The sequence below is a fragment of the Muntiacus reevesi genome, chromosome 9 (assembly GCF_963930625.1).
Source record: "Muntiacus reevesi chromosome 9, mMunRee1.1, whole genome shotgun sequence".
Classification (NCBI taxonomy): Eukaryota; Metazoa; Chordata; class Mammalia; order Artiodactyla; family Cervidae; genus Muntiacus; species Muntiacus reevesi.
Window position 1 is genome coordinate 82,155,531 of NC_089257.1, and position 16,639 is coordinate 82,172,169.

The following is a 16,639-nucleotide window of genomic DNA, read 5'->3' on the forward strand; positions in this document are numbered from 1 at the left end:
CTCCCTTTCCCCACCTGCACCCCCATCCCTGCGTGCAGCCAATGAGCTTGTACCAGGAAATGTTTTTTGGCCTGTGACAGTATGCCTCAGATGCTACTCTAGGATGTGGAGGATACACAAGTGAAAGCTGGAGGCACAGGCGTTTTCTCAGAAATACTCATAATTTGGCGGAGAAGACAGACTGGCCCAGGGTGGCCTGCAGTGTTCTGTGATCTGATGAGACAGTGTAGGATCACAGTCCTCCAGGAGTTGGAAGAAGGTCCTTAAAGTCCACAGTGGAATGTTATTCAGCCCTAAAAAGGAATGAAATAATACCATTTGCTGCAACATGGATGGACCTAGAGATTATCACACCAAGTGAAGTAAGCCAGACACAGACTAATCCCATATAATATTACTTATATGCGGAATCTAAACAATAATCCAAACAAACTTATTACAAAACAGAAATAGACCCACAGACTTAGAAAACAAACTTGTGGTTACCAAAATGGAAAAGGTGGGGTAAATTAGGAGCTTGGGATTAACACATACACACTGATACATATAAAATAGATAACCAACAAGGATCTCCTGTATAGCATAGGGAACTAACTCAATGTTTTGTAATAACCTGTAAGGGGAAAGAATGTGAAAAAGAATGTGTGTGTCTGTATGTGTATGTGTGGGTATAATTGAATCACTGTGCTGTACATTTGAAACCACCACAACATTATAAATCAGCTATACTTCAATAAAACTAAACAAGACACCTTACACTTGGGAATATTAGGGAAAGCTTACCTAGGAGGTGGCACTTGGGCTGAGGTTTAAAGGATACATGAGAGACATGATAGAGAATGGAAAGGGTAAACTGGGGAAAGATAAGTTTGGAAGAGGTCACAGCGTGATCTAGGGCTTGGAAGTCACGCTGTGTGGTAAAGAGGAGACTTCCTGTGGGGCAGTCGCAGCAGACAAGGTCATTAGCAGCTTGGGAGGGGCCCCTTCCCTAAGGAACTTGGGATGGTATGCTAAAGAAAGATCTTTCATATTGAAGGCTGTGGAGAAATGGTACAAGCTGGAAGTTAACATACTCGTCTTTTAATTTGTAGAGACCATTCTGATAGTTGTGTGGAAAATTAAATATGAGAGGATTTCAGTACTGGGGCTGAGAGATGTGTAAGGTAGATGTTGCTGTCATCTTGGAAAGAGGTGATGGGATGCTTGCTGAGGCCGTGGAAACCGTGGGTTGGATGTGGAAGGTGAGGAGGCTGCAGGCTGGGGTCATGGGGCAGCAGGGTGAATTTGGTGCCCTTCTCTGAGAGGAGACAAATGGAGAGTAGCGTAGACTGGACCCTGTCTTGAGGGTGTGTTTTGAGGTGCCTATGGGAATGGGGCAGACACTTGGTTTACAGAGAGGGCATTTAGCAGAAATGTCTGAGCTGCAGAAAAGATTTATAAGTCATGGGCTTCCCAGGTGGCTCAGATGGTAAAGTGTCTGCCTGCAATGCAGGAGACCCAGGTTCTCTGGGTTGGGAGGATCCCCTGGAGAAGGAAATGGAAACCCACTCCAGTACTCTTGCCTGGAAAATCCCATGGATGGAGGAGCCTGGTAGGCTGCAGTTCATGGGGTCGCAGAGAGTCATACACGACTGAGGGACTTCACTTTCACTTTCTTACTTATTATAATGTTTGAGGCGTGAAACTACACTAGGTCATCCATGGATAGGATGTAGTTTTATCTTGCAATGTGAGTAAAGGTAAGTTAGTTGAGTCTGTCTGCTCCTTTTACTCTGCAAGGGCATTCTTGAAAGCTGATGAGGTGAAAAGGCCTTTGAAGATGACCTGAAGATATACCAAGATGATCTCATGATGGTAGGCTTACCTGGGGTGGGGTAGAATTTTCAGGTACTGAGTTCATTAGCTTTGTGTCTTTACATTGGTATATGCAAAGCTATTTTTCTCCTGATGGTTGTAACATTCAGCTTTATCATATTCCTAAATTATCTGACAATGCATTTTCTCATCCAGCACTTTCAGGTTCATTAATTTTTAGAATCATTAAAGTATGCCTTGACTCTAGTCATACACTGGACTGTGTTAGGAATTACTAAAACTAGAAAGTTACAAACAGGATGCAACTGTCTGCGGTCACAGTCATGGAGCTTGTTTCATAAGGCTCTGGTTTGGAGACGTGGGCTATATTGAGATAAGTCAGGTTTTACCAGCAGCATCTGTCTTCTTGTTTGTCAAAGCTAGGCATCTGGGGTGGGTGCAAACTTTTGTTCTCCACTAAATATACTATCTCTTAATTTTTTTAAGAGGGAGCAGAAGACGAGAGAAGCAAGAGATTTTTTTCCCTTGTCTTTTCAGGTGTCTCCTAACAGTGTTACTGCTTTGTGTTGTATCAGGTTCTATGTGACATCTTGAATGCTCTAGAATCTGCAGGTCTCAGGCCGTCTCCTGCTGTCAGTAAGGAAAGTAATTACAAGCTTGATTTTCTGGAAAAGAATCTTAACATCCTTTTACCCAGTTATATGAACTGAATGTAATTCAGGCCATAGCCTGAGGGTAAACCCCAAAGAGGTCAGATGTTAATGATTTATTAAATGATTGTGTTTTCTATTGGGACTTCCTTTTCACAGATAAGGAAAAACGTATTTTTTTTTTATGTTTGTCCTGTGTTGTAAAGAAGAATTTCTCTAGTATTGACGTATCCCTCATATTTCACATGATATAAGACCTCACAGAAAAGGCTGAGTGAGGTTCTTTGCTTCATTGGGTAAGAAAAGTTTTTGACAGCTGTACAGTGTGGTAAACTAGCTCATAGTTTATGACCAGATCTGGCTTTGGAAAAGACCAGGAACGAGAGTTATAACATATGGAACTTATTTGAGAAGTAATTCTTAGCTATGACTAAGAGCCTGTGCTCAGATGCCTGGGAAAGTTTAAAAGAAAATGTTTGCAAAATAAATCATATCTCTTGCTTGCTAAATTGTAGGACCTAGATAACTTTTGGGTACTCATGGACTTCTGTAATTCTATATTAAAGCTCTGAAGTTTTCTCTTTTAATCCATTTTTTTTTCCGGTTTTATTTTTAACAACACTGTGATTCAGTTTGTTGGTTTATTCAATTAAGGAATTATTTATTTCAAAATATTATCTTTTCTTCCCCTAGCCCCCAGAGATCCTTAAAATATTCACATACAAGCAGTTGCTACAGTGGTAGTTCATAGGAAAGATACTCTGGGTGTGTATGAGCTTCTGGTGCTGTTTTTTTTTCTGAACTGTACAAGTCCCAGTTACAATGTTTCCTGTATTTATTTATATCAAGATAGTATGTGACATAAACATCCCAAGTAAGTGTTGTACCAGGGAAAGTGAACTAGGAAGAGGCAGTACTATTGTGGTTATGTTTCTGAATGAATACTCCTTTTTTCTAATTTCCTAAACTTTAGTTTTGTTAGAATTATGTGGGAGAAATGCTCCTATTTTAATTTAAAAATTGCAATAATCTCTTCCTAATCTTCCCTGTGTCTATGCTGATTCTTATCTCACCATTACATTATTATAACAGCATTTCAAGAGCCAAGAAAATCTTTGTTATTCAACTTAACTTGACCTTTTATCACACACAGTTAAATATGACATCAGCGCAACAATGAAATTATTTGGGGATGCAATAGAAAGCATGTTTCATTTTCCAAAAAAGATATGGAATAGAGAAAATAATGTATGTACATTTCAGCATTTATAAATTAGTAAACAGGAAAATAATCATCTTATCACTGTAATACTATAGTCCTTTTTTCAGGTTTTCCTTTGTTTAGTGATAGCCTTCTCATATTTCATATGACTTTGTTTGGGGGCAAGACTTATTTTTGGTCATGCAGTGTATTCTTATTTTCTGAGAGTGTGCAATGTGGTATATATAGTTAGACTATTTGGGTTCATGGTGTAGTCCTGGCACATACCAGCTATTTGTGACTTTACTTGAGTTATTTAGTCTCTGTGGATCTCAGTTTCCTTAACTACAAAATGGGAATAATAATAGTACTTTCCTTAGGAAGCTATCATGAGGACTGAAGGAGAATCCCCTGGGCCCACAAGTCAGTGTTACTGAACTACGTACATGTGTACTGTAGAACGCATTTTCCCAGCTTTTGTCTGAAGGTTCTGTTACTGAACTACTGTACGTGTGTACTGTAGAATGCATTTTCCCAGCCTTTGTCTGAAGGTTCTGCTACGGAACTACTGTATGTGTGTACTGTAGAATGCATTTTCCCAGCCTTTGTCTGAAGGTTCTGCTATGGAACTACTGTACGTGTGTAGTGTAGAATGCATTTTCCCAGCCTTTGTCTGAAGGTTCTGCTACGGAACTACTGTATGTGTGTACTGTAGAATGCATTTTCCCAGCCTTTGTCTGAAGGTTCTGCTATGGAACTACTGTACGTGTGTAGTGTAGAATGCATTTCCCCAGCCTTTGTCCGATGGTTCTGTTACTGAACTACTGTACTTGTGTGCTGTAGAATGCATTTCCCCAGCCTTTGTCCGATGGCTCTGTTACTGAACTACTGTACGTGTGTACTGTAGAATGCATTTTCCCAGCCTTTGTCTGAAGGTTCTGCTACGGAACTACTGTATGTGTGTACTGTAGAATGCATTTTCCCAGCCTTTGTCTGAAGGTTCTGCTATGGAACTACTGTACGTGTGTAGTGTAGAATGCATTTTCCCAGCCTTTGTCTGAAGGTTCTGCTACGGAACTACTGTATGTGTGTACTGTAGAATGCATTTTCCCAGCCTTTGTCTGAAGGTTCTGCTATGGAACTACTGTACGTGTGTAGTGTAGAATGCATTTCCCCAGCCTTTGTCCGATGGTTCTGTTACTGAACTACTGTACTTGTGTGCTGTAGAATGCATTTCCCCAGCCTTTGTCCGATGGCTCTGTCACTGAACTACTGTCCGTGTGTGCTGTAGAATGCATTTCCCCAGCCTTTGTCCGATGGCTCTGTCACTGAACTACTGTCCGTGTGTGCTGTAGAATGCATTTTCCCAGCCTTTGTCTGATGGCTCTGTTACTGAACTACTGTACGTGTGTAGTGTAAAATGCATTTTCCCAGCCTTTGTCCAATGGCTCTGTTACTGAACTACTGTACCTGTGTACTGTATAATGTATTTTCCCAGCCTTTGTCCGATGGCTCTGTTACTGAACTACTGTACGTGTGTAGTGTAGAATGCATTTTCCCAGCCTTTGTCCGATGGCTCTGTTACTGAACTACTGTCCGTGTGTGCTGTAGAATGCATTTTCCCAGCCTTTGTCTGATGGCTCTGTTACTGAACTACTGTACGTGTGTAGTGTAGAATGCATTTTCCCAGCCTTTGTCCGATGGCTCTGTTACTGAACTACTGTACCTGTGTACTGTAGGATGCATTTCCCCAGCCTTTGTCTGATGGCTCTGTTACTGAACTACTGTACGTGTGTAGTGTAGAATGCATTTTCCCAGCCTTTGTCTGATGGCTCTGTTACTGAACTACTGTACGTGTGTAGTGTAGAATGCATTTTCCCAGCCTTTGTCCGATGGCTCTGTCACTGAACTACTGTACCTGTGTACTGTAGGATGCATTTCCCCAGCCTTTGTCCGATGGCTCTGTTACTGAACTACTGTACGTGTGTGCTGTAGAATGCATTTCCCCAGCCTTTGTCTGATGCTTCTGTTACTGAACTACTGTACGTGTATACTGCAGAATGCATTTTCCCAGCCTTTGTCCGATGGCTCTGTTACTGAACTACTGTACGTGTGTACTGTAGGATGCATTTCCCCAGCCTTTGTCCGATGGCTCTGTCACTGAACTACTGTACCTGTGTACTGTAGGATGCATTTCCCCAGCCTTTGTCCGATGCTTCTGTTACTGAACTACTGTACGTGTATACTGCAGAATGCATTTTCCCAGCCTTTGTCCGATGGCTCTGTTACTGAACTACTGTACGTGTGTACTGTAGGATGCATTTCCCCAGCCTTTGTCCGATGGCTCTGTCACTGAACTACTGTACCTGTGTACTGTAGGATGCATTTCCCCAGCCTTTGTCCGATGCTTCTGTTACTGAACTACTGTACGTGTATACTGCAGAATGCATTTTCCCAGCCTTTGTCCGATGGCTCTGTTACTGAACTACTGTACCTGTGTACTGTAGGATGCATTTCCCCAGCCTTTGTCTGATGGCTCTAACCTGCTTGCTTTCCTCCTCCATGCTTTCAGCCTGTGTTCCGTATGTAACTCCCCTGCTCAAAGCCCTGTTCTGGTTTCCAGCTAAAATCTTACAGAGCCATGTGATTTTCCTTCTCAAGTTTTCAGTTCATCACAACAGTGTAGCCAGCCTTAAGGATGGAGGAGCAGAAAGAATTTGGATGGTGGTGTGCATATCTTATTTCAGGGAGTTACTGCTCTTTCCATTTTAACCCACTATGGCAGTTTGTATGATAATAATCTTCCCTCTGTGGCATTTTGACTCGAAGCATAATATTGCTTTATTTTTTTGCAAAACTGATTTATAAGTGAAGACCTTTGTGTGAATATAGTAGAAGTCATTGTAAATTAATGGTTATTTGTTTTTTTTGTATGACTGAATTTTTTCTAAAGATAATATTGATTAGCTTAGTTTCAGATTGCTACCTGTATCATTATAGATTGCTACCTATGTTATATAGCATATATCAAAAGTATATTTTATAAAGTACTTTTCTTATTTTCAGAAATACTTAGTTCCCTACAGGTAGGTTGTCATTCACAGTAATATTATGAGGAACAGTGTTTGTTACAGTAATTCATGCAGGTACCAATTATGGCTACTGTAAATAACTTTACTAATTTAGCAGTAGTGTGTTCAATTTCCACTATGGCAAAAGCACTTTGCTAGGCAATGACTATTCAAGAATCAATAAGACATTATCTCTACCTTTACAGGGCCGGAAGGTAGATGTATGAATAACCTGCAGCATGAGTGCTGTCCTTCTTCCTGGCAAGAGATGTTTAGAGCCAACATCTTGTGATCAGCCTGCAGTGTCCAGGTTTAGCTTCAAAATCGATTAAATCAGCACCACAGAAGCTTCCTGTCACTATGGAAGCCAGGAAATACAAAATCCTTGTTTTGTGTAAAAGTGAGTTTAAGTGTAGGGAAGTACAGAGTTCAAACTTTTAGGTGCTGAGAAAGATACTAAGTTGGTACTGTTTTAAGCCCACAGATACATGTTTTAAAGAGATGCTTTAATAACTAGATGAAAGGACTCTTGTATAGTTAGCGTTCTTTAGCGTTGTCTATGGTTTAGTATTAGTGCCTTCCCGATACACGGTTAGCTCTGAAGCAGTGAGGTGTGGTTAAAAAGTAAACTGCCAGCTCTTGGGGAGTGCTCTGTGTGTGTGTGTGTATAAACCCTGGTGTGTAATGCTGGCCTATTTCCGAGGTGTAGAAATCTTTACCTCAGCTGAATTTGGCCCAAGTTGCTGAATGTAGGCTGGGAAGAGATGCCTCATAGTGGCCCCGGGAGCCACTGTGAGCCTTCCCAGCACCCCCGCCCAGCACAGCACCCACCCGCCGCCCACCTTCCTGAGCTTGCTCAGTGGCTGCTTATTTTGGTTAGGTCAGTCTCAGCTTTGTTTAGATGAGTCTCTGTCCAGAGAAAAACTCCTTCCTCCCTCTGTCCTCTGTCCTGGCCTTCTCTTCTCTTCCAACCCTCCTGTGATTGCAAAAGCTGCAATAAGAAACTTAAGGAATTGCATATACATTGGGATATCTTAAATCTTTCTTAAGGCTCTGACAGTCTGCCATTACATAAATATGGAGCAATTATGATTAAAATACATTAAGATCCAGCTAATAAAATATAACTCATAAATTAACTGACTTTGTTTAATGAATTTTCATTTCTTTTATAAATTTTTATAAACTTCTATTGGAATTTTCCTTGAATTCACAAACACGCCTTTAAAAAAAACACATGATTCTAATTTCTCTCTCGAAAGATGTTTTTCATAGTGACTACTTAGAAGGGTAGAGGAAAATTAGCACGAAGAAGTAACATTTAAAGAGGGGGAGGTGATAAACATGGAGTTACATAAATTATCAATTTGTTGAGGCTCCTTCCCCCGACCCCTCACTTGAAGCCACTTTGACTCCTCTAAACTCTGGGATAAAACCTGGAAAAAAAGACTTCCTTGTGGCTATAATTGGTGCAGCTCGGGATATACAGGGTTACTGATTTTTAAAGTAGGTGGCGGGGGGAGAGGTATGTCTCCATCAGCAGGACACTGATATACACGGGAAAACTGTGTTACAGGAATATCTTTGGTCATCTCTTATAGGCTTGAGAAACATGAGGGCATCATAGGAATTTAATACCAATGCCACTGGAGGTACACAAATTGTGGGGATGATGGGGTTTCCTGAGAATGTCCAAAGGTAGAGGACTGCAGAAGTAACTCCACCAGTGTCTGTGCATAATGTTTTCACCTAGTGGGGAGTGCAGAGCAGTTATTTAATACCTTGTAACAACTGAAGTGGCAGTATTTCTTGCATTATTTGGAGACTGTGTTCTAAAGGTAGGTTTAGCCTCAACAGTTTCCTTGTATGACCTTTGAGGTAAGGTGGTCATATATTCTATAGGAGTGTTTTCCTAAGTGCATACTTTTTGGTCAAAATCAAAAGGAAAGTATTTGTTACAATGAACATATGTGCAAGATGTTTGGAGTAATTGTTTTAAGTAATTTTTAAGATGCCAGTTTTAATTGTATCCTTCATATATCTGTTATTTAAAGTTGAAATATAGTTTGACCTTTTCTGCTGTTTTTTTAAGCCTCCATTATGGGCTTCCCTGAGAGCTCAGTTGGTAAAGAATCTGCCTGCAATGCAGGAGACAACAGTTTAATTCCTGGGTCAGGAAGATCCCCTGAAGAAGGGAAAGGCTAACCCACTCCAGTATTCTGGCCTGGAGAATCCCATGGAGTGTATAGTCCATGGAGTTGCAAAGAGTCAGACACAACTGAGTGACTTTCACATGATAGTTATAAATGTGGTGATTAGGATGACAATAAGTAGACACAAGTTTGTGAGGAGGCATATGTTATGGTTAGACCTGTTGTTTACAGATGTTTTATACAATGCTTGAAAACTTTAAAAGTATCTTTGGTTTAATCTGCCGTTAGAGATTGCTGGATAAGAAAGAATAAAGCAAAAGTAGTTTAAGAGCAACAAAAAAATCTAAGAAAAATAACTTACCTTTCTAGTCCAGATAAATCAATATTCAGAGAATTTCATTTGGTACAACCTAGAGTTATGACACTATTAGATCACAGTGGATTGTATGAAATTTTGCAATTTACCCCTCTCTTCCACTTTCTCAGCTATGCTATGAACATGGTCAATTTCTTCTTGGATGAATGCTTTTCTGCTCCCTTGTCTTATGAGTATAGATGGTTTTTTATTAAAAAATAGCTAACTTTACTTTGAGTTATATTCAGGACAGTCATAAGCTGTAGAAGCAGAGAGGTTGCCATTTAGCCTACCAGCCACCATGTTCCATTTATGAAGTCTTGGCATCCAATACCTGCTGGTAAGATTTCACTCTTTTAATAATATAGGAAACTCCAGTAGCAAATTCCTAAGTCATTTAAAAAAATATTATTGTTTTACAGTTAACCTACTCAAAAAGGATGAATTTAGTTAAGAAGCAAGTACAGCTTTGTATTAATAGACTCTTATGATCATTATATATAAAATGTAAAAATTTTTGTGAACAGGCTATGAGATAAAGGCATATTTTCATCTTTACAGAAAGGAAACAGACATGGAGTGTTTGAATAATTTGACCAAAATTACACAGTTTTCATGGGATAATTCAAGAATTAAACACAAACCCATATACTTCCCTAGAGAGTATACATCTACTTATCTTCTGAAATAAAAAATGGGATTACTATAGCATCATTCTCCAAAAACTTAAATTTCTTTTTCTAAATATATTCCTATAAGTATTATTACTGGTAGAAGTAAAGGTGAAACTAATATTAAATATAAGTGAGTTGGATCTAAATAGATGAAATCCAATGAAGTAGGATTCATCATAGAACACTGACTTAATATGTAGAATCAAAACATCCAATATTGAAGTAATAAGTGACATTCAAGTAGAAGTTTAATGGATTATTGCGGTAGCCAGATAACCTTACGTGTTTTCAAAAGATGGAGGCATGGTTTTTCAGAGTACGTTGCTATTCACATTAAAGGATAGAAAGTAAAATACATTTAGTTTTTACTTCGTATTACTTATTATATGAAGGTCTTGTTAATATGTCTGTCCTCCACACTTTCTGTGAGATTTGGGTTTTAAGTTCTAGTTTAGAAACGCTCAAGGCTTCCCAGGTGGTGCAGTGGTAAAGAACCTGTCTGCCAATGCAGGAGATGCAGGAGACGTGGGTTCGATCCCTAGGTCTGGAATATCCCCTGGAGAAGAAATGGCAACCCGCTCCAGTATGCTTGCTCAGAAAATCCCATGGACAGAGGAGCCTGGTGGGCTGCAGTCCATGGGGTCGCAAAGCGTGACTGAACATGCATGCACGTGACAACTAGAAAAACTGTGAGTTTACTGACTTAGAGGAATGCCTCTTGTGAGGTTGTGGAGAGCTAACTTAACCAGTATCTAGGAGTGAAACTCAGGCTATCCCAAGACCACATGCAGTAGCTTTATCCAAAGGGGGGGCGGGAATAGGACAGGGGGTTGGAACAGGCAGCGAAGAGACACTTGCTTGTAATCCCAAGGACTCTGCTCTGACTTCCCCAGTTATAAATACCAGTGAGACCATGAGCCAGTCTTACCTCAGCCTGTAAATAGGTGTCTTCCACAGTGATTGTGTTCAGTCTACTCAGTATACATACCTTTGTGATATTTTCACTTTGTGTGGATTGATTATAATAGCCATCTCAACAGGAAATTGTTTTTGCAGTGAGCTACATCATCCATGTTTTATTTCTATAAATAGCTTGTTCTTTGTAGCCTTCTGAAACAGTTGCTTTTATAGCACTGCAGAAAATCATTAAATCTCTTCAAAAGTATTAGTTGTGCAGTCGCGTTCCATTCTTTGCGACTCCATGGACCATAGCCTGCCAGGCTCCTCTGTCCATGGAATTCTCTAGGTAAGAATACTGGAGTGGGTTGCCATTTCCTTCTCCAGGGGATCTTCCCAACCCAGGGACTGAACCCAGGTCTTCTGCATGGCAGGCAGATTCTTCGTCATCTGAGCCACCAGAGAAGCCCCAATCTCTTCAAAACCTGGAGTCTTTCAGAGCTTTTAGAGGTAGAGAATTATCTTACATCTTGGTGGGATACTGTAATCATTGATTTGTGATGAGCTCTGACCGGTACCAACAACAGTCAAGTTTAACCAAGACCTCGAAGGGAAAGAGAAAGTATAAGTGTAAGAGGAATTACTTTTCAGAGTTGTTTTATTCCATCACTACTCACTTCCTTGGACAGACAAGTTATGGTAAGGGTCTCTACAGTGGAAAACAAGCATTGAAAATTCCTGTAGGATAGCTTTTGAAAATTCATGGTCTGTAGAAAATTATAATTCATGTGTACTTGGAGAGAAAAAAACCCAAACATGTTTGGATAATGATTCTTCTAACCACATAAAAACATTTTCTAGCCATTAGTTTTGAGCGATTTATGAGCACTCCCTTGTGGCTGTTTATTAGAATCACTTAAAATAGCAAAAAAAAAAAAAAAAAGCAACAGGAAGCTGAATTGCCTGGTTTAATGTAATACACCCACAGTCAAAGTGTGTCTACCCAGTAAATGCAGTATTGTAAAGGCTTATTACCCAGTATTAGATTTGCTTCTCTGATGCGGAAAACAAGTGAAATAGCTGTGATTATTTTTTAATTTAAAAATGGACCAGTACTTACAAAAATAAGTTTTTTAAAACCAAGGTGTAGATAATGGTTAAAAACTATAAAATAATTAACCCTTAATTACTGAAATATGACCTTTTCAAAAATTTATCTTATCAATATCTAGGGAGAACATTAAAATTGCATTTGTATTTTTCCTAAAGCCTCTTAGTGAGGTCATACAAAGTAACACATTCCAGAAATATTATGGAAGTTTGAATGTCCTGAACTCTGTGACTTGGTTCCTTGCCTACCCCACACCCCATCCTCTAGTATTACCTTTTGTAAGGAGTTTTATCAACCCCCCTGCATAAATTTGAGGAGAAAGAGTTCCATGTGAGCCAGAATTGCATTTCTCTAGTTACCAGTGTTGTAGCCCGGATTCAGATTTTTAATTTTTAAATAATAATTTTTAATTATGGTTTCTTAGCATTCTGTATGTTATTTTCCATTCAGTTGTAACAGTAACCCTCTTAAGCCTACCTAAATTTTAAATACCTTCTTTACTTCACACTTGGATTACGTCAGAATTGGAGAATTTCATCTGTGTGATTGACCAGTGTGTTGGGATAAAAGGCATTCGTCCCGTGAAGGGTGTTCAGAGCCGAGAGTCAGGAGCAGACAGTTGGGTTGTAAATCCACTTTGCACCCTTTGAGTGTTGGTGTTTCCATTTTGGTCTCTTGAATTTGGATCCACATATTGTGAACAGCAGCCCATTGACTGCATACAAGAAAAGCATCATATGTCAGATGTAAAGCCACACATATGTCATTATAGTTTATGGGAAAATGTAGGTTCCTGTTATCTACCACTGCAGATGGGTACTCTGAAAATGTTTCTGTTAAATTTATTTGGATTTCAATTTCTCCCTTTTGAATAACTACCTTTTAAATCATCTTGGAAATTCTCAGACCGCTGAGGTGACTCTGAACTCAATAGTTGACATTGTAAATTCTGTGATGAAACAAACATTTATTGAAAGCCTGCCATATGCCGAATCTATGCTTGCGATTTTTTAAAATATGTGTATTTTTCCTTTGATTTTTATGAAATTCTTAAGAGATACCGAGATGAAGGCATTGAGTCTTAGCAGTTTAGGTGCTGAGATTCGAAATGGAATAGGGTCTAACTTCAGCATTCACATTCTTAATATATTCCAGATGATTGTTATATTTTGAACTTCATTACTCATATGAAATCAACTTTAATCTAGATATTGTGAAGGGCTTAGCATAGTACTTGGCACGCATTAAACACTCAACAAATCATATCTCTTGTTATCTCTATCACTCTGTTGGATGTTTTTCTTCCCCTTCTTTTTTTTTTTTGTTTCGTACCTCTGGAACTTATGTTTTTATTCCTTCAGTTTCACATTAATAGAATGAAAGCAGGGGGAAGAAAGAAAAAAATCGAGCAAGTCCAAAAACAAAAGAAAGAGATGAAGAAATATGGAAGAACTAGAGACAGGAAGTAGTAATACTTGCCCCACTGAGTGGTTGTTAATTATCACATTTGGCTCAAGTTTATATTCTCACATTTTGTTTTATTCCCAGGCCATATTTACGTAACAGCCAGAGAATAGTTGTGGCAGAGATTTAAACTATTGGATATGAATGTGAGTGCTAGCATCTTAGTACGTGGATCTGCCATCCACTCTCTTTTCTTGTCTTTCCCAATAAAAAAACATTTCATTCGTATTGACTAGTTCCATGTTTTGAAGTGGGATACTCTGCTACGAGATTTCTGTGAATCTTTCATGGCATCAAAAGTAATAGGTGCAAAGTGAAATTCATTGTCATTATTCTTTCTCTACCAGATCCACTCCCTACCTCGTTTACCCCAGTTCTTAAAGTTATGCTGGAGTCCCAGTGCCTGAGGCTGAAAGTTAGTGTCGCCTTTGATTCCTCTGCCTCTGCAGTTCCTGCTACCCGTCTCTCAACACCGCAGGCCTCTGACCTGGTCTCTTCAAACCTGTGTTCTTCTCCCAGCCATTCAACTGGCATGTCTTGTCCTTATCTCCTCATTCTCAGAGTATCCTGCATATTACTTCCTAGAACAAGGTTTTACATTAATCCTTTTTTAGGAACCAGCAGTGGTTTCCATGTTCAGGTTACTTTGCTTAGATTATGGGTATCCTTTCCTTATTGCAGTTAAATTTTCTAATAGTAATTACACACTTTTCTCCATCCAGTTAGATGATTTTATTAGCTAATAACACATGGAAGCTGCTGTGTGCCAAAAAAAACTTTTCAACATACTTTATATTCACTGTGCCATTTCCATTTTTATAAAGGTAACTGAAGGCCTGTAACTTGGTTGGTGCACTCACAATTGGGGTGGACTGTTAATGAACGTGTAGTAAATGCTTCTATTTTTCCCTGCGCTGCACCACCTGCCCCCTTCCCACATGCCATTTGCGTAATTCTATGTCTTGCCTTTTTTATGGTGATGCCTGTTCCTAGGGTATTTTTTCTCTTTGGTGTATACAGTTCATATCTACTTCCTGTTCACCTCCACTATCCAAATACTACCTTGACTTATTTAGTTCTCATGGGTCTTTTCTGTTGTCAAAATTCTGATGTGTTTGTGATAAATTCTGCATAGTTAATCGTGTAACTATTCTCAACGTACTGTGATCAGTTTTGTCTCAAATATTCCGAAAATTTTAGCAGGACTTAATGACATTAAGTACTTGTTGAATGATTATTTTTTTCCCCTTTTCACAAGTAGGCATCAGCTTTCTAGAAGATATAGCCCGTGCCTTAATTTTTTCCCTTCCCCACATACCTCAGTAGTGTGCTTGGCATATATGTAAGCACCTGGTGGTTGAATGTGGGAATGTCTAGGCCATCTGTCTTTTGTGACTTTCATAGGAAAATACCTTCTCAGAATGTGCACATAGAGGTATTTCAACCAAAAGGGTAGTGTAGAAGATTTGGGTATAGAAGTGTATCAGGTATAGCATTAGAGACAGATATATGTTAATATGTTTATTTGGAGATATTAAAAACTAAGTTTTGTGTACTTTCTGGATGTAAAACACTGAACTAAGTGTTTTACATTCATTATCTTCATCCTTAAAATCAAGTTGTTAGGTGTTACAGCTGGTGATCAGAATGTTTAAAAAGCAGTTTATAAGCTATGGAATTGGGTTGAAAGTCAGCCATTCTTGATTTTAAATACATGTACTTAAGAGTTGTGCTGTATATCTTCTTATTCAACCTCATTGTTGTGTTTTCACCACTTGAGAAATATCTCTTTGTTTAAGATCATTACCTTTAAATATATGAGGTCATGCTGGTTCCCAGCATAAAGCAGACATTTGGTAACTGTTGGCCTTTATTGTTGCTGTTTTTCCAAGTTACACTCAAGTGTTCATGACACTGTCTTTCCTTGTGTGAACTTTAAAGGCAGAATCCGTTATTTATTATCTCCGTAAGATCTGGAGAAATATATATGTGTGTGTTTCAATGTATTTGGAGTTTCACCAGGACAAAGAGGATTTAGAGAGTGAGAATTAAAAGTGAGCTACTTTGCTACTGTTTACAGCCATCTCTCTGTAGTTAAATGCCTGCTCAGTGTATCTGGATGAATGCCTGTCCAAGCTCACAGATAGGAGGTAGGTGATGGGTGTCAGAGGTATCTGTGGTGGCTCTCAACATCTTGGGAAGGATTTTGAGTATTGATCTACTTTGTATGTTTTCACAATGGAGGATTAGGTACTTTTTTCAAGAGGTCATCTCATTTTCCTACAAATTGGAAAATGACAGAATCATGGGAAGCATTATTTAGTTTTTATTTTTGTGAGTACGGTCTTTGTGTGTTAGATTATGGAATTTAAGAAGTAAAGCTTGACTAGAAAATAACCAGTTTAGTAAAAATGCTGCTGCTGCTGCTGCTAAGTCGCTTCAGTTGTTTCTGACTCTGTGTGACCCCATAGACAGCAGCCCACCAGGCTCCCCTGTCCCTGGGATTCTCCAGGCAAGAACACTGGAGTGGGTTGCCATTGCCTTCACCTTAGTGAAGATAATTGAAAGTAAAACCCATTTATTGAAATTTTAAAATTGTGATATAATGTCAAACTTATTTTAAATTGTAAGAATATAAGGAGCTCCTATATATGCTTTAACCTATTTTAAAATAGTGACTTATTTGAAAAATAGATTTTTCTCTTCATGTTAGCATTTGCTAACTATGTAATAGGTCATAGGATTATCACAGTGGTAGAATGAATGATAATTTTGTTAACTGGGCCTACCTTCCCCCCCCCCCCAACTTTATTGGTATATAATTCTCATTATGGAAGTTTCAATTGTATAATATGTTGGTTTGATTCATTTATGTATTGCAAAATGATTAATATCATGACATTAGCTAATATCTCCATCTTGCCACATTATTATTTCTTTTTGTCATGAAAACATTTAAGATCCTGTGTTTAATGTTAATGCTTTTTAAAGTGATTTTTTAAAAAATCAAGATTTCCTTCCAGCATGTTTCTTCCCTTAGAAATATATCTTCTGTATCCAGTCACTGCCCCTGACCCAGCTTGAAACCCCTCACAGTATTCGTTTGAAAGTTTAAGTGAAACCAGTTTGGAGTTTTGGACTAAACCATTGTTCATTGAAATAAAATCAGTTACTGTTTTAGTGTGGATGGAAATATTATGAGAACATGCAGGCAATGCCCAAGTGTAAGGAATCTAATTAAATAGGGA

The 16,639-nt window shown here is 38.8% G+C and overlaps 1 protein-coding gene across 2 annotated transcripts in view; it reads left to right on the forward strand.

The window, feature by feature from the left end:
- The window catches only part of ARHGAP42 (Rho GTPase activating protein 42), a 321,353-nt gene that overhangs the window by 164,196 nt on the left and 140,518 nt on the right, over positions 1–16,639 (forward strand). The gene's annotated exons all lie outside the window — the stretch shown is intronic.